At 33.7% G+C, this 23,810-nt stretch overlaps 1 pseudogene; it reads left to right on the top strand.

Moving 5' to 3' along the window:
- Nucleotides 1-2,145: 2,145 nt before the first annotated feature.
- LOC120607733 (heterogeneous nuclear ribonucleoprotein A1-like) overlaps nucleotides 2,146-23,810 on the top strand; it is a 65,348-nt pseudogene continuing 43,683 nt past the window's right edge.

Below are 23,810 nucleotides of genomic sequence, written 5' to 3'. Positions count from 1 at the left end.
TGTTAGAAATAAACAGGAAAAAAATGTCTGAAGAATTTATGAGTAATAAGCTCTTGTGTATGTTTTCATAGCATTGTAGAATAAATGAAGAAATCAGACTCAGTTCTCAGAGAAATCAGGACAAAGGGACTGTCCTAGACCTCTGAGATATGGGAGTGAAATAAGGGCATGTATACAAGATATGGGAGAACAAAGCTTTCTTCTGAAGACAAAAAGGCCTTCTTGAACCATGTTAATTGAAGTAGATCATCAGAAGAAACATCAAAATAGCAAAAGGTCATGGTGTGAATCTGTGTCTTCATAAGCTGTAAAGAAACAAATTGCATATATCATGCAAACCAACTCTAAAAAATCACTGGATAAGCCTAGCATTGCAAAGTGAGATATCTATACTTTTTGTCCACATTAAACCAAATAGACTAATTGAAGTAATTAATAAGAAAATTGTTAACTCCCAAAAGAAATAATATTCTATAATAGTAATAATTTATCAGAGTACATACATTCAAATTTGACATTAAAATAAATTTATCACTTTCTGTTATGATTCAATTCTTCATGGTTTGACTCCTCTAATTGTACTAAGATGTTTTTAAAATATTCGATCTCTTCTTACTAGATAAACTACCTTCTTGATGCTTATCTCCTTCCTTATTTCATTTTGCGTTTAACACACATCTTTATATCAGAACAAAACATTTTCTTAATAAAGATTCATAGAATGTTAGTTCTAATACAATTCTTGGAGTTAACTAATTTCTATTGCTTCATTTATCTGGTGTGGGAACTGAGGCACTGAGAATTTAAGAAGATAAGTGATTTTTCCTTTGGTGGGTCTCTTATAGATCTCTTGAGGTGCTACACATTTTGCTGGTATGTTGAAAATGCAAGACCATATTTACTGTGAGAAGCCTTGAGGGATGAGGTAATATTTCCTTTTAGGACAAAGAGCAGGAACGCTTCCTGCTTGCTACGAAACTGTAAATTATCAAGCTTCAAGTTCTTCTTCTGTAATGTAGCGCACTGCATATGCAGGCATACATTTAGGTCCTCTGCATTTCCCCTATGAAACTTGGAGGCAAGGGGAAACAGGTACAAATATGCTGTTGCTCATGCTGTTTACTATGCTGTGAGTAACAAAGTTCTTTGTCTCTGGCCCATGAGTCTCATGCCTTCTGTGAGTATCCATGAAATGATAACAGCTTATAAATGGGGTAAAATTGAACCCCAGAACAAACAACCAGGAGTGGAAGAGAGGAGAAATAATAAAGCTGCTATTTTCTGACTTCTAACTCTTTTTTTTTTTCCCATGAGAAACAATGCTGCTACATACTGAAGTCACTGGAAATCAGAGTTTTTAGTATTTGAAGACTATAAAGAAAAAGTAGGTGCTCTTCATAGAATGGTAGCTTAGTTACCACTATGCCCACCCACCTCACACAATGGAATATATTAATATATTTTCACTCTTAAAATTAATTTTTATTTGTTTCATTTTCCAATATGCTTTCTTTGTTTCCATAACATCTGTATCATTCATTCCTATGAACATATTCTTTGTTCCCTTTTAGATATCTCTATTATCTATAGTGCCAAGAATGTAGATTTTCCTATTAGTGCATTAGTTTTTAGTTTTCACTTGGATTTTAATTTTAGCTTATGGTTTAGTTTCTGGCTAATTTGGGCTTATGGCTATGTTACTGAACTTTTTCATTTGTTCTTACAGTGGGCTGAAATTTCCAGTTTCTCACAGAGAACTCTGTTTCCTCCTATGATAAGAGTGAATGTACGGCTTCCTGGAGACTTCCTAAAACATTAGATTTGGCATTTGAAGTCCAGTTAAAAGACAAAATATTCATTCCTAGTTCTATTGAGTGGCTTGCTCTGGTCTCCATTTGTATTAAAACCCAAACACCTAGTTCCAATCAAGTTGGTGGAGTAGGTAGACGCTGTGCTAGCCTCCCTCCAAGAGCACATTAAAATTGCAACTGAAATATAGAACATTTAATCTGGAGAACCATCTGAAGAATAGATGAACAGAGGTCCTATGACTAAGGATATAAAGAAGAAATCACTTTGAGACTGTTAGGAGGGGCAAAAACGGGAAATGTGCTGACCCTACATTGACAGGGTCAATGTGAGGCGATGGAGAATCAAGAGAGAGATCTTGGCCACAGAGATTCCTGCCTGAACACTAAGAGGACCCAGCCGCACACTGGACCCTCCAGGTTGGAATGCCAGTGCTGGGAAGAACAGCTTTCCACAACATCAGGTTGTAAAAATCAGCTGCAATTTTGTCTATCCAGGTGAGACAGAAGATAGCTGGGAACCCAGGGTGTCCCCTTAAAGGGCTGGTGCACAGACTCTCTCATTTCCATGCACTCACACTGGGCTCCAGTGGAAGATAGCAGTGGGGGGCATGCCAGAGACATATAGGGAGAGACTGACTTGTGTAGCTTCAGGGCGAGGGCTTGAGGGAAAGCCTCCTTTGTCCCTCTATTGAGCCTTTCTCTCCTGTAGCCGAAGGGCTGATGCCATCTTTCCCGTGTTGAGCTCTTGCCCCACTCAACTCTGGTGAATTCCACCGACTTGGCCCCACCCAACTTGCAACTACCAGAGACTTTTTTAAAACTGAGAGGCAACCAGTGTTGGCCCATACTTGGACAATTCTCAGAAGTCCGCAGACCAGGTCGGCAGAGGTTGTCCTCGGTGGACTCTGAGACTTGCAGATCTACCCAAGGCTCATCACTTGTGTCAAATATGAATCTACAAAGTCCATTAAACATCACTTACCCTAGGAATGCCCTGGGTCTTTTGCTGAACTATCCAAAGCCCAGTAGTGGTGACTGCCTCAGTTCACAGTGTGGCCTCTTCCACATACCCGTAGGTCAAAAACAGACAGCAGCAAACTGGATCGCTTTGTAGTTCCTCCCAGATAGCCCTGGACCAGTCATAGGCAGTGGCTGGTCTTGGCTTGCACAGGAGACTTTTTCAAGAGGCCCCAGAACAAGCACACACAGTGACAAGCTTCAAACCATAATAGAACACAATATGATTAGCCTCATAGACAACATACCCAAAAGTTGGTGTCGGTAGGCACCAAACACCACTGGAGTAAATCCTGTTCCATGAGGTCAGTCCCAAAGCAGCTCATCCTCTGTGGTTGTGGCCAATCATCACAGCCAGTTACCCATAGAGTCAAATTCACCCAGTGATATGCTCAAAGCAATCAAAGCTCAACTACAACAGGAAGGCACATGAAACCCACACAAGAAACATCTGGCTCAGGTGACCAGGGAGACTGTGTCACTTGGGCTCACAGAACACCTACTACATAAGAACACTCAGCCAAGATTAGGAGACATAGGAGATCTATCTACTACATAGAAGCAAACATAGAGAGGAAGCCTAACAACAACAACAACAACAACAACAACAACAATAACAACAACAATAACAACAACAAAAACATGTCCCAGATGAAAGAAAAAGAAAAAAACTTAACAAAATGAACTAAATAAAATGTAAGCAAGCAATCTATGAGATAGAGTTGAAAACACTAGTTATAAAGATGCTTAAGAAACTTAGTGAGAACATCAACAGAGAGATAGTAGGCATAAAAAAGGATATATAAATCATAAAAAAGAACCAGTCAGAAATGAAGAACACAATAACTAAACTGAAAAATACACCAGAAGGAATCAACAGCAGATTAGATGAAACAAGGATCTAGAATACTTATAGATTTAAAAACATAATATATCCTTATAATTGTAAATTATCAATACATATATACCAAACCATTCTAGTTATAGAACTAATTTTATAACAACTAACTTTTATTAAAAGTCACATATAGACTTTTTATTTTGAATCATTATTATTGAAACAATATTTTTGTTAACAAGCCCTATTTTTATTCTGGCTTCACTTTTAATAAATGATATATCTCAATCATTACACATTTGCTATGTTGATATATAAATTATCTATGCTATATTAAAATGACAAAATAGGAATAATATAAGGAAATACTCACATTGATCCTTGAGTTTTAGTATAATAATCCATTAAATCTACTTTACCTACATTAATGTGGTATAGGCTCACTGACAAATTTTGAAAATCCCAGAAAAGTGATAGTAGAGAAATCAATCAAACCAAGTAGATTCAAACTTGGAATTTTAAAGTAAGGCTCTGGTGAAAAATGATTAAATAGTCCTAATTAATTCAGCCAATAGAAAAGCCCTACTACCTTTGTTTGAAACTATTGATTGAAGCTAATTGATGTACTTCATGGGCGAAAGAGATACAGATTATGGGAACTGGATAGATCAACTCATGAAGCTAGGCTCATTCATTAGGAAGATGTAAATAAAGCTGTATTATGTGTCCATGCTGCCCAGATTGCTTCAAAATGTTTAATATTTTTTTCTGAGTCTTTCCTGTTATACTACACTGGAAAATTATGCTGAAATATTATGTATATGTATAGAAAATAGAAGGGTGAAGGGTAATTGTGCATTCAGTTGTCCCTTTAAGCCAATTAAATATCACCACAGGGAGACGACTTTGTATATGCATGTTTGCATTATATGTTCATTCATCAACACATATCTCATTTTGCCATTTCATTTGACATAATTGGGGGAAGTGCCAGCAATTTAACTATTAATATAGCTGCCATGACATTTCAAGTAAAGACAACATATCATTATTACTATTTATGCACCAAGTCAGCCAATACTGATACATTATAGAGCATCTACTATGTTTAGAACACTGTATAGATATCTATGTATAGATACTGTGATAACAAAGAAAGAACCTTAAAGCCTTCTGGGCCTACTATGTATCGATATACTCTTAAGGCAGTTAGAACGTAAAACCTGGATTTTAATCTTTGATTCTATGTATCCTTTCTCTTCAATATATGGCGTCATTTTCTATGTCCAAAAAAAGAGAACTAAAGCCATTAACTTCAATTTTGTTTAAATCACAGGTTTTGTTTTTGTTTTTGCTTTATTTGTGCATTGAAGGGGATGTTTAGAAAAATAGTAGGAATGATTTCCTCATCAAAAGGGGTAAAAGAAATTTTATATGATGCTTCATTTTGTACACAAGTATGTATGTGATGCAGTTTACTGAGCATTTTTTAGTTCATTCCACTGCTGTGATTGCTGCTCTGTTTAAATTTCTCCTCCATCAAGTGGGGGAAAAATGGCCTCCTGTTTACAAAGCTACTTTAGTTATTGTAAATTGTGTTCTGACTGATCTGGGCAAAAAAGGAGAAATGCCCCAAAACCTGGGTATTAAGGAGGGGAGTCTTTTCTCATGCATCTAATAGCATCCAACTTCAGCATGTGCCTTAGGCCAAACCACTGGAGAGGTGGGGGAAGTTAATCTGGTAACCAGCTTTTCCTTCTAATGCTTGCACAAGTCTTAATAATGTCCCATAAAGCCATCTTCCACTTTTGTTTTCCCCTAATTACTACCCCCAAACTGTGCCCAAAGTCTCTGGACACACCTGGGATCAGGTTCTGGCCTGGGAACTACAGCTGAAAAGATTTAATGGATGGTGGTGCTGTTTATTATAATGATGTCTAAGAAAAGACAATGGCTTGGGAACTAGTTACTTAAAAGCAAAGAGTATGCTGATGTTGAAGGCAGTCAGAGAGTCTGCAATGACACATTTGGCAAGTGAAATTCGCATGAGTTTAGATTTTTCTTTATTAATTTGAGTTCTTGGTGGATAGCCAACAAATGAATAAAAGTGCGAGGAGCACAGAGGACAAGCTAGTTCGTGAAGTTTCCATGGTAAATGAAATATGCAACATAGTTTAAGTATTTACCAATCATCTCATTTAATAAACACTTGAATAGAGCTTAACTGGTGCCTTGCTCTGTTCTAAGAACTCTGCCAATGTTAACTAATAACAGCTCTAGGAGATCAGTTAGTTCTGTTATTGCCCATATTTATAGGGAGGAAACTGACAAATCAAGAGGTTAAATAGCTTCCCCAAGGTGTATGACCAGACATTTGCAGAGCCAGGATTTAAATTGGGCAGACTGTCACTAGCATCTGTGTGCTCTGAATCACTCTACGCTATGTATCAGGAAGAGCCACTGAACTAAAAGCATGGGGATGGAACTTGAGTTCACGTAGAATAGACATAACTTCTCCAGGACTAACAATTCTGGGAGTATTAGCTCAGCTTTAGGCTTGGGAATAGGAAAAAGGCTGGAAAAAGAAAATTATCAACCATCAGATTTAACACGGGGAGGGTGAAATCAGATGTCCCTGAAAAGAAAGCCCACTGAAGAAGCAATATAACATTTAATAACTACCACTTACATAATTTGCACAGACCTTGAGTCTCGGGCATTTCAACCTTGGGTTGATTTCAAAGTAACTTTTGTGAGAGGAGAACTGCAAGACAAGTAGAATTAGAGAGCAAAAACACTTTAAACCAAAAAAGTACAATCTGAAAAAGAAACACCTCTCACTGATTTAGAAGAGGGGCAGTGAGGCAGTGAGGCAGGAGCTCAAGGCCCCTAGGTGGCAGAGTTCTCTTGAGCCACTTTTCATATCTGCTCCCTTCCCCGCCCCCAGATCTTTTTTCCCTGTGTATGCTATTAAGTAATAACAGTAATAGTAATAATAATGATAATATAAATAACATTGTTGTTATTATGTATTCTCTCAACTGCCATATAGTCATTCTTTTATAGTTAATGGTTTTCATTTAATCCCTGTCTTCCTAAGGTAAAATATTTTTAAATATTCATACTTTTGTCTAAAGAAGTAGAGGTAGTGGCATAAAGGCCAAGTTCAGGCTGTATAGGTGGGAGAGAAGGTTTTTAGGGGTTGTTCTTGAGTGGTGGCTGACCCAGGAAGAAGCCATAGTAGCTAGAATAGTTTGAATGGCTGAGGCAATGCCAGAGATAATGAGAATTACCTAGGTTCAAATTAGACACTGTGTATGAAAATATTTTATAAACTATAAAGTATAAATAATTGCACTATGATAATGGATTGATAATGGCTATGGAAGGCAGATGGTGGAAATCCACAGACTTATTTCTCTTACATATGTATATCATCAAGTTACAACTTGCCTGAGTAGAATGGCAAGTCATTCATAACCAGTCAGTTAACACACTGTAAGTCCCTGTGCAATCCATATACTATAAGTATATGGAGAAAACAAACAATAAACAAAATTTTTAATGAAGTATAGAATGAATAGGCAATGAATTGGAGGAAAATAAAGAGAGCATAAACTCACAAAAAAGCTTTTCTAATCAGCTAGTGTAATGAACTGGTCAACCCTTTATAAAAAAATTGGCAACTGATTTAACTAATTCATAAGAAATGTTTTGAGAAATTTTAATTTTTTATCTGATTTCACAGATGAGAAACATTCAGATCTCACAGTTTTCTTGCCACTAATTGGTATTAATTAACCTTGAACAAATCAATTGATCACTGCATAGTTTGCCTTTTCCTCCAATTTTGAAAATTATTTAAATGATTCCATTTCAATTCAAAATTTGCATGCTCTGTGCTATTTGTTTGTTTGTTTAGCTTTCAAGATTCAAAATTCTACCACTCAAAGAAACATATAAAATCCAATGGGGATTTTAATAAAAATGATTTTTATTTATACTTTTAATTTTCTGGAGCAGAACTTAAAAGTTTCTAGTCAGCACTTTTCAGAAATCGTGCATCAAAAGTTATTTATCTGTGTCTAGTCCAGCTCCTTTGCTGGCAAATTATTTACCAATAAACTTGACTTCCTTAACTGAAAGCTGAGAGGTAGGTATGAGAGATAGGCCATGAAAATATGCAACAGCAAATAAGCCATGAATATTTGCTTCTGTAGCTTGCCAAACTGGACCAAATGTAGTAAAGCTCTTGTTTTCTTACCAACAGCTATTTTACTGGTTATTTTCCTTCTATCACCTTTTTTTTTTAGGTGATATTAAATGCCTTTCATAACAAAAATTAGTTTTCAAATTGTTTTCTGTCAAATTCAGTAAATCTAACAAATTTTGACTGATGCCTACTAAGAACAAATGGTAAGAGCAGCATGTGAATCAGGAGATTTTCAAAAAGGTATTTTGCAATTAGCATGTGGTACTGTTTTCTACAGGTAGTAAAAAGAGAAATGTCTGACAGTGGGGTTCATATACTACCAAATATCAAGCCGACTAAAATTACTTCTTAGAATCTAGGCTTCCCTTTAAGTCGGGGATGGTAGAGTGGGAGTGGGTGGGAAAATCCTGTAAGTTTCCCTCCTGGGTATGGAAGAGAAAATGCTTTTCTTCCCATGGAAAAATGAAGGCCTGATGACTGCAGGTTTGCCCAGGGCTCACTGTGAGGCAGGCAGGTAGTCAATCCTCATGTAAGGCTCACTATGGATGTATAGAGTACTGCAGAAGAAGTATGCAAGGAACATTCAGACAAGGGTAGATCTGGAAGCTGCATGTGGAACTTTATGCCTTATAATTTTAAACTGTGTTTCTTTGATTTTTAAAATCCCCTTCTGAAAATGTGGTGAGTCATTGCTTCTGACCAGGGCTTGTCTGTTGGTACACTGTGAAACTGCTTGACTCATGGAGGAGCAATGAAATAAGTGCCATTTGGATTTTAATTAAATTTTGAAAAATGTTCAACCATATCCTGCTTCTTCCTTCCATCGGGGATCCTACAATTATTAAATTAAGCTGGTGGTGTCTACTTTCAGAATCATGAATTTTTGCCAGCAGATAATTTCTCTTTTCTATTGTTGGATGTTTTCTTGGTGCATTTTACGGCTATCATCTTTGGCAGAGCTAATCTGGTTTTCTTCGGCCACAGTTCTGCTTGTTAATCCATTTATGGATTTTTACATAGATTCTTCTTGGACAGTGAATCTATTACCATAGAGGTTTTCTTTCAAGTCACTAGGCGCAGTTTGTTCCTCTTTCTTTTTTCTATACCACTTCTGCATGCTAGGCTTTTGACAATTTATTTCTGGGTCTGGCTAGGATGGTGCCAGATGAACATACTCATATAATGGATGTATTTACAGAAACTTTTGTATCTTTAAGTTGATTTACTTATCTTTTTAAAAAAGTATTTTTATTACTTGGATAGAAATTTATCTACACATTATTATCTCTTTTTTTATGGTTCGTACCATTCTAAGCACAGTGAGGGACACACAAACACACACACACACACAAACTGAAAAATATGATACCATTTTTTAACTCTACTAAATGTATAATGAAGAATTAACACCAATGCTTTTTAAACTCTACTTAAAAAAACAGAAGAGGAAGAAACACTTATTAACTCCTTCTGAGGTCAGTATTATCTTGATATCAAAGACAGACAAAGACATTACAAGAAAAAAACTCAGATCAATATCCCTTATGAATAGAGATGCAAAAATCCTCAACAAAATACTAGCAAACTGTTTTCAATAGCATATTGAGAGGGCCATACCATATAATCAAGTGGAATTTATAGGTGGTTCTATACACTAACATCAATCAATGTAATACACCACTTTAGTAGGGTGAAGAGGGGGAAAAAAACCCTAAACTTCATGATCCTCACAATTGACACAGAAAAAGCATCTGACAAAATCCAATACTTTTTCATGATAGAAAATACTTAACAAACTAGGAATAGAAAGAAACTTCCTTTATATAATAAAGGTTATTTATGAAAAACCCATAGCCAATATAATACTTAATGATGAAAGAATGAAAATTTTCCCCACAATATGAGGAACAAGATGAGAATATCTGCTCTAGCCACTTCTATTCAACACTATGCTAGATGTTATAGTTAGAGAAATTAGGCAAAAGGAAGAAATAAAACTAACCCTATTCACTGATAACGTGAACTTATATACAGAAGATCTTAAGAAATCCCTACCCTCCAAAAATTATTATAGCTAATCAACAAAATCATAAAAGTTTCAGTATATAAGATCAATATACAAAAATTAGTTGTATTTTCATAAACTAGCAATAAACAATCCAAAATTAAAATTAAGAAAATAATTTTATTTACATTTGTATCAAAAAGTTACAGTACTCAGGAGTAAATTTAACCCAAAAAGTGCAAAATTTGCACATTGAGAAAACATTACTGAAAAAAATTTAAAAGAACTCAAATAAATGGAAACCCATCCTGTGTTAATGGATTGGAAGAGTTAATATTGTTAAGATGACAATACTCCCTAAATTAAACTATACATTCAACACAATATCTATCAAAATTCCCCAAATTTTTAACACAGAAATGGACAAGCTGATTGTAAAATCCATGGAACTTCAAGTAATCTCAAATAGCCAAAACAATTATAAAAAAGAACAACATTGGAAGACTTATCCTTCACAATTTCAAAACTTACTACAAAGCTATAGTAATCAAATCAGTGTAGTACTGGCATAAGGATAGAGAGAAATGAAACAGAATTGAAATCCCAGAAGTAAAATATATCTATGGCCATTTGCTTTTAGACTCAGTGGTCAAGACCATTCAGTGGAGAAAGAATATCATTTCAACAAATGGTGCTGAGACAATGGGATATCTACATGTTAAAGAATAAATTTGAACCCATATCTCACATCTTATACAAAAATTTATTCCAAATATAAGAGCTAAAGACATAAAACTCTTAGAAGAAAACATGGGGTACATTATCATGACCTTTTAATTGGCAATGGTTTCTTAGATATGACATCAAAAGCACAAGAAACAAAGTTAAAAATATGTAAATTAGACTTCTTAAAAACTGAAAACTCTTATGCATCAAATGACACCTTCAAGCAAGTGAAAAGACAACCAACATGATGGCAGAAAATATTGCAAATCATGACTCTTACAACTCACAATAAAAAGACAAACAACTTCATTTAACGATGGTAAGAGTTTTGAATAAAAATTTCTCCAAGTAATATACAAATGGCTAACAAACAAATGAAAAGATACTCAGTATCATTAGTCATTAAGAGACTACAAAGCTAAATCATAATCATATACCACATTATACCCTCTAAGATGGCTATAATAAATAAAAACCTTGAAAATAGCAAGTGTTATCAATGATATGGAGATCTTTGCTGGTGGGAATTTAAAATGATTCAGCTGCTATGGAAAACAGTTTGATGGTTCCTTAAAAAGATGAACATAGAATTACCACACGACCTAGCAATTCCACTCCTAGGTATATATCCAATAGAACTGAAAACATATATTCAAATAGAAATATCTATACAAATGTTCCTAGCAGCATTATTTGCAATAGCCAAAAGGCAGAAAACAATAACCAGCATCTTTTAAATTGGTAAACAAAATATAGTATATCCACACAATGGAATATTACGCAGCCATAAGAGGAAATGAAGTATCATAACATGCTACAATGTGGAAGAACCTTGACAATATTATGCTAAGTGAAAGAAACTAGACATAAAACTTTCATTTTTTTAATGCTTTCTTTATATGAAATGTCCAAAACAGGCAAATCTATAGAGATAAAAAGTAGATTAGTGGATAACAGTGTCAAGAATGAAGAGAAATGCAGAATGATTGGTTAAGGGGTATTGAGTTTCCTTCAGAGATGAAAACGTTACTGAGCTAGATAATGGTGATGGTTGTGCAACATTGTGAATGTACTAGAAGCCACTCAATTGTACAATTTGAAATGATTAAAATGGTGAATTTCATGTTATGTGAGTTGTCCTTTGATTTAAAAAAAAATTATAAAAGGGTGTCATTCTCTAGTAGTTCACAATCTAGTTGAAAAGGAGACAGAACAAACATATATCAAGAATCAAGTAGAGGCAGCTTCACTTTCCCTAATAGGGTGAAACCATAATATGGCCGTGCAAGCTGAAACTGTGCAAAGACATCTTTTGAATTTTTCTTTTTCAGTTTTTTTTTGGGGGGTGGGGTATAATTGATAAAAGAAATTGCATATACTTAAGCTATACATTGTAAAGATTTGGTATACATATATGTTTTGGAATGATCACCACTATCAAGCTAGTTAACATATATATCAGCTCATATAGTTATTTATCAGCTCATGTAGTTACTTTTTTGGGTGTAGTGAGAACACTTAAGACTTACTCTCCTATTAAAATTATAGTATGTAGTACAATACTGTTAACTGTAGTAACCATACCATACAATAGATTTCTAGAACTTAACTTGCATAACTAAAACTTTGTTCTGTGACAAACATCTCCCCATTTCTCCCTTCTTCCAGCCCCCAGCAATCACCATTTCCTTTGGTTATCAACCCAAAAGTGAGATTGCTGGATCATACAGTAGTTCAAGTTTTAATTTTTTGAGGAACCTCCATACTATTTTCCATAATGGCTGTACCAGTTTACATTCCCACTAACAGGTTACATGGGTTCCCTTTTTTGCGCATCATCACCAACATTTATCTTTTGTCTTTTTGATAATGGCCATTCCAACAGGAGTGAGGTGATATCTCATTGTGGTTTTGATTTGAGTTTCCCTGATGATTAATGATGTTTCACACCTTTCATATACCTATTGACCATTTGTATATCTAGTTCTGAGAAATGTTTACTCAGATCCCTTGCTTATTTTTAATTGAGTTATTTATTTTCTTTTGCTTAGTTGAACTCCCTGTGTATATTGGATATTAAAACCTTATCAGATACATAGTTTACAAATATTTTGTCTCAGTCTATAGGTTGCATTAACACTCTGTTGATTGTTTCCTACGTAGTACATGCAAAGAGATTTTAATAACCAATAGAAAAATTATTGTTGCCTCAGTGTTAAAACATTTTGTTAAAACATTAAGAACTCTTGTACTATATAAAGAAATAAAAAAATAGAAAAACTAATATTTACTAAAGTGTAATTGAATGCGTTAAAATATTATGAATTAAATTGTCTTATTTCTTCATGAAAAAAGTATGAAGTGTAGTTTGGGCAGTGTTCACTTCATTCTCTTAGCATAATATCTGCTGTAACACCCATCTCTTCTACGCCTTGACAAATATTCATGCTCTTTTCTAAGTTTGAACCAGCTTATCTTCTAGCCTTTGCATTTCAATGTCTTGAAATGTCTGCGTTTTTGTTTTCGTTTTTGCTTTGTTTTGTTTTTGGTCGGCTCCTTCACCCTTTAATCACAACTACTTTTTTTATTTGCGTCAATAAATTCACCTGTGTTAAGTTTCTCTGATTGCATATGTAGACTCTCTTGAAAAATAGCAGTGCCAGTGTTCCCAGGGCCAGCTATTTCTTCTATTAACTCCATTTATATCTGATTCTACTTTTCTTTCCATTGTAATCACTTTTCGATTCTTATATATTTTTTTGTTATTGACCAATTCCTTCTTTTTGTTATCCATTTTTGTAAAATGTCACTTGGTTTTATCACTGAGAGAAAAGCATTACGTGTTTTGCTATCTTTTTGAGAGCTGATAAAGATGCACAGTGACCAATCACCAAAATACTCTAAGGAAAATGACAGAGCTGGTCACTGATCATGATGCACATTTATTATTTACATACTGAATTGTGAACTGAAGAGTTACCAGCAGTTTTACTTTATGCAATTACTCACAGTTAATATGCCATGATAACTGAAATTGGAACCATGTTGTTGTGGAAATTGGTATTATTTAACTAAACCATAATAATTGTAATTTGTGCATATTGGAGCTGTACAAAGAGAGAACTAGACATACTAAAATTGGGCAGTATTGAGTGACATTACAATATAATTTTAGAGTTTAGTTTAATGATGAGTTGGATTTATTTAAAGTTTAAGGTATTCCTTTAGGCTAACAGTCTGAACATAGGCATATAAGAGAGAAGAAGCATGGTATAAGTGGATCAGTAAGTAGGTTTATCTGAATATACCAAAAAAAGTATAGTTTAATTAATAGGTAGACAAGAAGGGAACCGACTGGCAGGGCTTGAAGTTGTGGCAGAATTGAAAACTGAAAAAAAAATCTACTAAAATGAAAACATTATTACTAGAGGCAGAAAACCCGAGTTTTTATGTATGCCTTGTAAGTTCTAATATTTGGAAATTCATGGACATCAGCATCCTCATTTGCAAAATGGCTGAGGGTAAAGTTTCTTGAAAGAGGATAAAAACAAAACAAAACATGACTGTTTATTCTTCAAACGACATTTGCTGAGTACCTGCTTTGAGACAGGAACTAGGCTAAACATCTCTGTCACAGATAATAAGAAATCGTTCCACAATCTAAGTGTTGGGAAATGAGAGGAGGGAATAATATATATAAACACAAAAATCACTAAATGATCCGATAGATGCTATAAAGGAAGTAACAGTAAACAGAAAGTAATCTTGGCAACTATCACAGCATTTCAGAAATAACTTTATGGCACTTTTTTGCAGAATGAATCCCTAGTTTTAGTAAAGACTTTACATCTCCTATTTAATCCTGGGTCTTGGATCAAACCATCTGAGTGAGGCACTGAAGTGGATGGACTAGGGGAAACATCTGAAGTTAAGGAGGTCGAGATTCTAAAGTTCGGGAGTGTTCTATGAGTCATCTACATACATATTAAAGTCTCCAAGAGTGATAGCAGAATTAGTATTTATCTATAAATATATCCTTTATGGAAATAAGTCCTTGATAATATCTATAAATATATCCTTTATGGAAATAAGTCCTTGATAATTGACTTTAATTCCTGGTTAGTTATCACAGCTTAGAGATAGATTCCACGAAGCAGCAAGAGTGTTCATTTCCTGTAGCATGCTACATCAGTGTTTCTCAAACTATAACATGAATAAAAATCACCTGGAATCTTAAAATGCAGATTCTGTTTCAGCAATTCTGGAGTGGGACCTGGGATTCTGCATTTCTAAATATCTCTTAAGTAGGCTGCACTTGAGTAGCAAGATGAGCTTGTATTTCAATGATGAATTTGAGTTAAATAACTTCTCCTCCTCAAATCCCATGTCTGTGGTCATAATTTAGGAAGTAAAGGAAAAGTATTTTGTTTCTTACACTACAAGATCATTATCAAAATTTTGTGAGTAATCATAATTATTCACAGCTTTTAGTATGCACAGCTTTTATTTTATGTTTACCTAACACAAAAGTTATGACTTAAACATTTTTATTATGTGTTTAATATTCCATTGGGCATCATATTCACTTAACTAATAAGCTGTTATTTAATGCATATTATATTAGCTTATGCCTATTAGTAAATATAAACATCTGTATATATTTTAAGTATTTATGGTGTTTTTTTTGCTCTAGGATAAATTTCCAGAAATCAGAACTGGTAAAAGGTATGGGCATTACTGTGATTCTTAGCTCTTATTGCCAAATTAGATTAATTAGCTATTATGTTCTTCTACTTGTAATAAATAAGGTTATTTATTGAATACTATAACCTTTTAAATGTTTACTAATTTCCTGAGTGATGTTATAATTTCTTTTATTTTAATTTGCCTATAATTCCTTGATTAATAAGGTGGTTAGGCAGTTTTTCGCCAGCAAATGTAATGGTGAAGAACAACTTCATGAGCTATGAAGTCAGACAACTTGAGTTCAAATCCTGATTCTGCCAGTTACTAGATAATATAATTAACTTCTCTATGATTCTTTTCTAGTTTGCAAATCCAATGAATGTTCTGAGTATTAAATCAAATAACATATGTAAAGACCTTAGAATAGTGCTTAGAACATATAGATGGCGATTATTAGTAATATTTCTATATTTTCAGTTGTGAATGGTCTATTTGTGTTCTTTGCTTGTGTGCTTTGTTACTGAAAATGTCAATACTAATTAATAATTAAAAGTCAAGGATGAAAGCAATTATTCAGATATTTACTGTTCAATACTGTAGCTACAATCACACATGATAATTTAATTAAAATAATTAAAATAATAATATAAATATATAAAATAAAATAAATAATTAATTAAATCTAAAAATTCAGTTCTTCAGCCATGCTAACCATAATAATCATGCACATATCAAATGGCAGTAGTCACATATGTCTATTGGCTATTATATTGGACAATGCAGATTTGGATAAATTTTCTTCATCACAGAATGTTCTATGAACAGGGCCGATCTAGATAACTCAGATTATTGACATGAAAGTGTCTTTTGAAACTTGAATTATCTAATTATTTACCTTAAATCCCTACTTTATTTTGCTACTATAGTTTCTCATAAGTTTCTAGTTCTGTTGAGATTTTCAGATATATTTAATTTCGTAAAGTAACTCTGGTAATGACATAACAAAGTCATCCACAAAGATGTCAAGGAATGAGAATTTATGCTATAGGTGGATGAGAATAATCAAAGAAAACCGAAGTGATGAAAACAATGTTTTATTATTTTTGTAGGGGTTGTAATGAAAGAAAATAATAAACCACATTATTTTTATTATTTTTTCAATAATAAATCAGGTACAAGAATCTCAGTTTTTAAAAATGTTTAAAATTGTTTTGCTCCTCTGTTGTCTATTCTTTATAATTATCCAATAGTGGTTTCTTACATACCATTAACCCATAACCAACTTTACTGAGCAGCAATAAAAAGTGATATTGATAGTTGTAATCTAACAGGCTGCTAATATGTTATTTTCTTTTCATATAATAACTTTACTTGCTGGAGTACTTGAGGTAATCCACAAAAAAGTAATACATAATAAATTGAGTAAAATTAGCTTTAAAAATATAAAAATTAACAAAAATAGAATATTTTACTTACAATTTTTGGTTCCCTAAGGTATTGATTCTTATTAGAATTCTGGGAGTTGAAGAATGAGTCATAAACCACTCAAAAAAATTTACATACATTTGAAATAAAATCTTAATTTCTAAAAGTGACTTCATGAATAATATTCCTCCATATTATTAGATGCATAGATATTAAGAAAACTAGAATACTTGTAGTAAAAGTGAAGTGCTTTGAGGGATTCAAAGGAAGAAGCTAACCAAATCAAGTGAGGGAATGAAAAAGTGATATATAAACAAGTCAATATTAGAAGTGGACTTTAAAAGATGAGAAAATTTTCTTTTAAAGAAAATTTAAGAATATTATAAACTCATGACTTTTTATGTATTTGGTGTGTTGCCATCTTTTTCTGATATCCACTTTGGCTAGCTAAAGCCCAACCTTTGGCCAATGACGACCCTTTATGTTGGTCCCATGTCTTAGAACATGACCCAATTTGTTTTTCATGGCTTCCATGCTTTCCTGATGAGATGCCCAGGCTCATATTAAATACCTGCCTTAGACTTGGAATCATAATGGGCAACATTTTTTAAAAATCTGAGATAATGGGGAAAAGCTTTAGAAGGCATCGAAAAATGTTGAGGGAGGAGTTGAGATAGGGAAATATTTCTCTAAATATACCCAAAGGAATAGAGAGTAGGTAGACTACAAACAGTTCAGTTGTAGGGAACTGGTTCTGAAAACTGTAGGCAATGATGAATTACCTTATCATTATTGTTTAACATTTTTAGACAGTTGGACACCTTGATTGCAATTGAATTTTAAAAACAGATTTCAAGATAGTATGTTAGATAAAAAGAAATTGTGAAGAAATTAATCACTAGGCTATTACAGTAAATGCAATGGAAGCTGATGAAAATTGCAATCGAATTGGGTAAGATTATATAGATGTGAGAAATATTTTACAGATAAAATTCACAGTAATTGGCTACTGATTTTATATGGGGTTTGGCAAAAATTTGGAGTAAAAAAATTAATAAAATTGTCTTTCAACGAGTATAGAAAAGTTAAGAAGAGCAATTGGACTTGTGATGACACTAACACTGGAACATATTAAGGTACATAGGTATCGAAATATAAATGTCCAGAAGGCAAATGGAAACTTAAGTGTAAAGCTGAGGACACAAAAGTGAAAGAGAAATTTAGCAGTGTTTGATACTGAGATTGCAATAAATCCATGGAAAGGAATATTGATTTAAGAAATAATACAAAGAGAGAAAGATGGTTTAACAGAGAATCTCAGATAGTTCTCAACATTTAAAGAGAAGAAAGACTATAAGGATTTGTTGAAGTGGATGAAGAAAGAGTTCATAGAGTTAAGAGAAATGAAGATACTTTGGTAGCATAAAAACTAAAAAATGAGGTGTTCTCAAGGATTGAGGCAGTACTCAGTTGAAAGATTCAACAGAAGAGAAATTGGAGAAAAGTCATTTTATTTTACAAGTGTTTACTCATTGAGCCAATGAAGGTGTGACATAGATGAAAAACTTCAAACATGGGGCCGATCAGGAATGGGTGATACTTGGTTTAAGAGTTAAGGAGTTGAAGTCTGGAAATCCCTTGTAGCCATAGTACCTGAGAGATAATGCATCTTGGGAGGTATATTATAGGAGAGCCAGTAACTAGCATGAGGAGCAGCCAAAGACTAGAGCCAGGGTATCAACAGAAGATCAAGAGCTACAGACAAGGTAGACATAAGAAGATGACCTAGGCAAGGAGTGAATGTACTAAAAGTTGTCAAAAGCTGAGACATATTGTTGTCAAGTGACATTACTGGAAATTCTTTGGTCCTCCTTTTGTGGCATTTTTCAATAGGAGCTTGTGGTTCTTAAGCTCTGTACTAGAAGTGGTGAAAAAGAAGTCTGCAATAAGTGAGATGAGACGAGCTAGAATTAGCAGGTCTGAATTCTTTTGAAAAGAAGTTTTTCAGTTAAGAGAAGAAAGAAATAGTGGCTTCAAGATAAAGTAGGATCAGGACATACTTTTTTTTTATTTATTAGGTTTTAAGAGAGTTGCAAATGTTTATAAGCAGAGGAAAAGGATTCTGGAAAACAAAGGGGATATGAAGATGGAAGTAAGAGGAAAAAAGTTTGAAAAGAGACAAAGAAACCAAACAACAACAACAGCAAACCCTAGCAAACAGAAAAATGTAGCTCAAAACGATTTAATTTTCCAAGCATTAGATACTTTTTTCATTTGGTTTCTAAGATGCTGTGGTGTTTATTATGCCATAGGATCTTATTTATGAGTAGACTCAGTTTATATTAGTAGTATCAACTAGGAACTGGCTCAGATTACAGGTGAAATACAGCAAGACTTTCATTTATAAAGATATCATCACTTTATAAGAGAGGCACTTGAGACCGATTTTACAGTGGTGATAGTGGGTTTACAATGAGCCAGCCAAACTTTCTTATTCAATTTTCCTATAGACCACCAACATGAAATTTTTTGAATAGTTACCAAAAGACTCTGATGCAATTTTGGCCATGAAAGAGATAAAAGAGAATTGTTAGAGACCAAGTATGTAAACTGAACTCAGAAGATGATGTCTTATCCACCTGTTTTTCACTAGGAATTGGGAAGGTATATTTTCAGGATCACACTTTAACAACTTTTGAATATGTCAACCAGAATCATCATTTAGCTGTTACCCAATTCCCAATTAAACTAATCAATTAAACATTAAACTCATTTCTATGAATCATATAATCTAGCAGAACTTCATAGATCATCCTTCCTGATGCTGGATTCAAACTTAAACACCTGAGAAATGGCTGTCTCCAATTAGAATGGAATATTTACCTATCCAGTTAGAATGCAGAGTTCATTTGGCAAGAATGCAAATGCTGCATCATGAACAAAAATTATCCTTAAATTTGACTTCCCATATACCAGGTGTTTCTATTCAGAGATTGCGAGAGAAAAAAACTCTTCTCGTTTTGTTTGGTTTTCCACTGGCACAATTATATGTATTCCAAGAGAATTCTGGTATCAGAAATTGCTCATTGGAAAGACAACAGTTGAATAAATGTTCTCTAGCAAGTATATAAAATCTATTGAGAAAGGTGATGACCTTTGACACCTTTTCAACTCTCTGGTAATCTATAGGAACTCACAAAAGATAAAAAAACAAAAGCCTGAATGCAGCAATCTTCCTCTCCTACTCACTGCTCATTTCTCTTCAGTCAGTTTGAGCTGAAGCTGCTAGTGGGGTTAATTCCTTGACTGTTCTGTCAAATGTTAGGCTCCAGTATACATACTTGTGTATATATGAACAACTGTTTTTTAATAACCTGCCAAGAAGCTATAATCTTCCATTGCAATCCCCCTGGGATTTAATTAGAATGGTTTTCCACAGCCTGACATGTTTATGGGGCATAGGTAAAGAGACAGTTCATAAAACTGTCAATTTTCTGAGAAATTAAAGAAAAATTGGGCTGCTTAGTGCTTTGGCAATTCTGTGCTGCTGATACTAGTATTGCAAACAATGAAATCAAAGGAAACATAACAAGATACTGATGCATTAGATATGGGCAGGTTAAAAATAATGTACAAGGACATTTGTCAATTTGAATGCATAAAGAGGCAAGTAGAGAAAACAAAACATAAACTGGAGTAGCCTGACTTTGGGGTGTTTGAGAATAAGGAGGTGAACACTGAACAATAGTTTATTTGCATCTGGAAGATTTATAATTTTGCTTAATAGAGAAGATTAATAGATAAATTCTTGGGAGAATGTAGAGTCTCCCTAGGGGAATGGTAATGTGATGAGCAGTGCTTTCATTGGGAGATTCTTCATTTAAACCATCTTTTCCTCCTTTAGGTAAAAGTTATTAATCTAACACAGACTCTGTATTGAAACTCAAGTTTGATGAAACAAATGAACGAATTGTATCCTGGTCAGGCCTCTTTCTGAACTCTATCTTTAATAAATGTGCTTGCCAACTTTAACTAGGCCCTATCTGTGTCAGCTCTTCATGATCATGCCACTGAATTTGCTCAGGTACTCCACCTCGCCTGCAGAAGGAAACAGAGCAATGTGACAGTGCCACATCATTTTAAGTGTAGGCACAGCCAAAGAATGTTCTTAAGATTACTAGAGGGAGTGCTAATATTAAGATGGATCTACTTTATCTCAGGGACTCTATTGGGCAACTTCCATGCATTTTTCCATATAATTTTCTCAACTATCTTCTGAAGTATGTATTGTTGATCTCATTTTACACATGAGAAAAAGGACAGATAGAGATGTTAAGCAACCAGTCCGAGGTCATTCAGCAGAGCTAAGATCAGGGAATCATTATTTATTTTCATAACATCATGTTGCCTTTAAAAAAGTATAAAGTGGTAGAACATGTACAAACATATGTTGGTTTGGAAGAAGAAAGTCCAATATTGAGTCCTGCCTAAATGGCAGTGGTTTGAATAACAATTATTATCCTGTATGCTAAGAGACCACATCCAGGCAAATCAATGGCATGGATCACTTGGAGAAGGGTGGCATTCTGAATGCTTTCACTCAGTACAGGGCTGGGCTGGTAAAAGGTAGAGCTTGGGTATCCCTATGGTGCTCTCATATTGTTCTTAAAGAGTTTTATCTCTACCATCTTGGTAGTCTAGTTCATGTGTTAGGAGTTTTATTTATCTATACATTTATTTATTGGTTGATTTAGCATTATTTTCCAGGCATCGTGCAAGGAAATAAGCTAGATGTAATCATGTTCACACAGTAGAAGTTCATGGATCATATGGACTTGAATTCAAGATTCTGACTCTGTAATTTATTAGCTATCTGATCTTGGTCATTATTAGACCTGTGTGTCACCCAGTTTTATCCCAGGAAAATTAGGGAAGATACTGCTTATTTCAAAGTTGGATAAATACTATAAAAATATTAGTTTTATCTCTTTTTTGTTCCTCAAGACCTCCTAAATTAATAATATGTAGATGTAGTCACAATAAGAATAAAAAATAAAATTATAATATTATCTAATGAATGCTTAACAGAGTTGTAGACTGGACCTTACAGGGAACTAATGAATGAATTTTGCCTGAGATGTTGAGGAAGTCTTTGCAAAAGAGATGATATTATGGAGACCAAGGAGAAAGAAGTTTACAGTTAATCAAGGGAAAATTGGCCATCCAATGGTCTTGAAACACAGTGAGAGAATGTATGTGTGTGCATGTGTGTGCTCAAACACTTGTGCAGCTGAGGTTGAGGTAGTGGAAAAATGGAGAAACTTCAGATTTAGAAGATATGTTTGGTCCCAAGGGTAAAATCTCTTTTATACTAGCACTTTATTCTACTGAAATGAAAAGCCAACGAAAGATTTTAATCAATAAAATTAGAAGAAAAGATTTGTATAGCTTAACTATTGTTTCCGCACGTATTTCTATATGATAACGGTGTCATTATAAGCCACTTAAATTATGTGCTGATGCCATTGACTCTGTAGGCAAAACAAAACAAACAACAACAATAACAAATAAACAACATTGTTCACTTCAGGTATGAGAAACATAAAATAGTGCTAGCAAAAGATGTAAAACCAGCGAGGTGATTTAAGTAATTCTCAAGTTACTTCCCTTGTTAGATTTCCACTGAGTTATTGACAGAGGAATTTTTTTGGGAAAAAGCTATAGCACAACATGATCTTGATTTAAAAGAAATTAAGAATTTATACTGAATCAGAAACACCATGGATTGATCAAATCCATAGCATAGCATTTTTAGCAGCAATTTTGCATGACTTCACAAATTAAGAAGCTTGTCAACATTGAAATTATCTCCAGAGTTAAATGTCTTATAATTATAGTTTATGTGAAATAATAATTAATGCAATGTTATACTTAAAATTTTGTAATGATAATAATAATTTAGTGTGTTGCAGCTTCTTCCGTCTATGGGTCTAAAATTATTCATAATCATTAACTAATTAAAATTCTTAAAAACATCCCTTAGAGAAGCTACATTGGCTATTCAAAACTCAACACTAGTGTAAAGTAAGTTTAGTCTTCACTTCAAACTACTGGAAAATAAACATGTGATAAGGAGGTGGACAATAAAATGTTTTTAATTAGAATTGATTAGAGTATTGATATTAACTTATTTTATATGTATCATTTTCAGCAAATATGCCAGAACACTGTTGTTCTTATTTAAAAATGAGTGATCTCATGCAATAGCAACAATATGATGAGTATTAGTTCCTGTTAGAGTCATCTATCTACACATGGCAAAGAATAAAGTCTTCTTAAGTGAAATGTTTTGGTCTCAATAGATGATATGAAGGCAGGGACAATGATATCCTTTGTTATAATTCCTGGACAAAGCATAACTTAGTTCTGGTTGTACAATTGTATTATTTGACTATTCTACAAGTGATTCATTTGCACTTCTGAGTTCTATTGTATTTTATTATTTTTCTGTAATTCTTGGCCAAAAGTGCATTAAGTTGTAATATTTGTAACTTATTCTAGTATGCAGATAGTACAGAAGCATGTGTTCAAAGAATGTCACTGTTCTGAGTTCCTTCAAATAGAAATTTATTCTCCCCTCCAAAAAAATTATTTAGCATATTAGACTTATTTAAGAAAAGATGAAAACCTGTTAAAAGTTTTAAACTGGTCTTATCTTTTAATCTGTTTAAGAAAAAAGTTCCAAAGCACAGAGTTCTGGCTTATTTTCACATATGCTTTCGGCCCAAGATATTATTACAGGATACTAATGTGTTGCTCATTGTTTTATATTATTTTTAAGCAATTGGTTGCAGAAGATTGATATAAGATGTAACAATAAAATATTTAACAGACCATAGCTGTTAAAGAGTAGAGTTTAGCATAACACAATAAATGAGATTGTTCTTATTATTCTAAACCATAATACAAATTACAGAAGCATATTTATTATAATAAAATTATTAAAATAAACTTAGTATGTAATACATATGCTTTTGGTATGTACAATTAATTTTTGTTGTTAGTTAGTTTATTTTCTTCCTTAGAGCT

Source organism: Pteropus medius, unplaced genomic scaffold (genome assembly GCF_902729225.1).
Source record: "Pteropus medius unplaced genomic scaffold, Ma_sr-lr_union100, whole genome shotgun sequence".
NCBI lineage: Eukaryota > Metazoa > Chordata > Mammalia > Chiroptera > Pteropodidae > Pteropus > Pteropus medius.
This window is presented reverse-complemented; position numbering and strand designations above follow the sequence as displayed.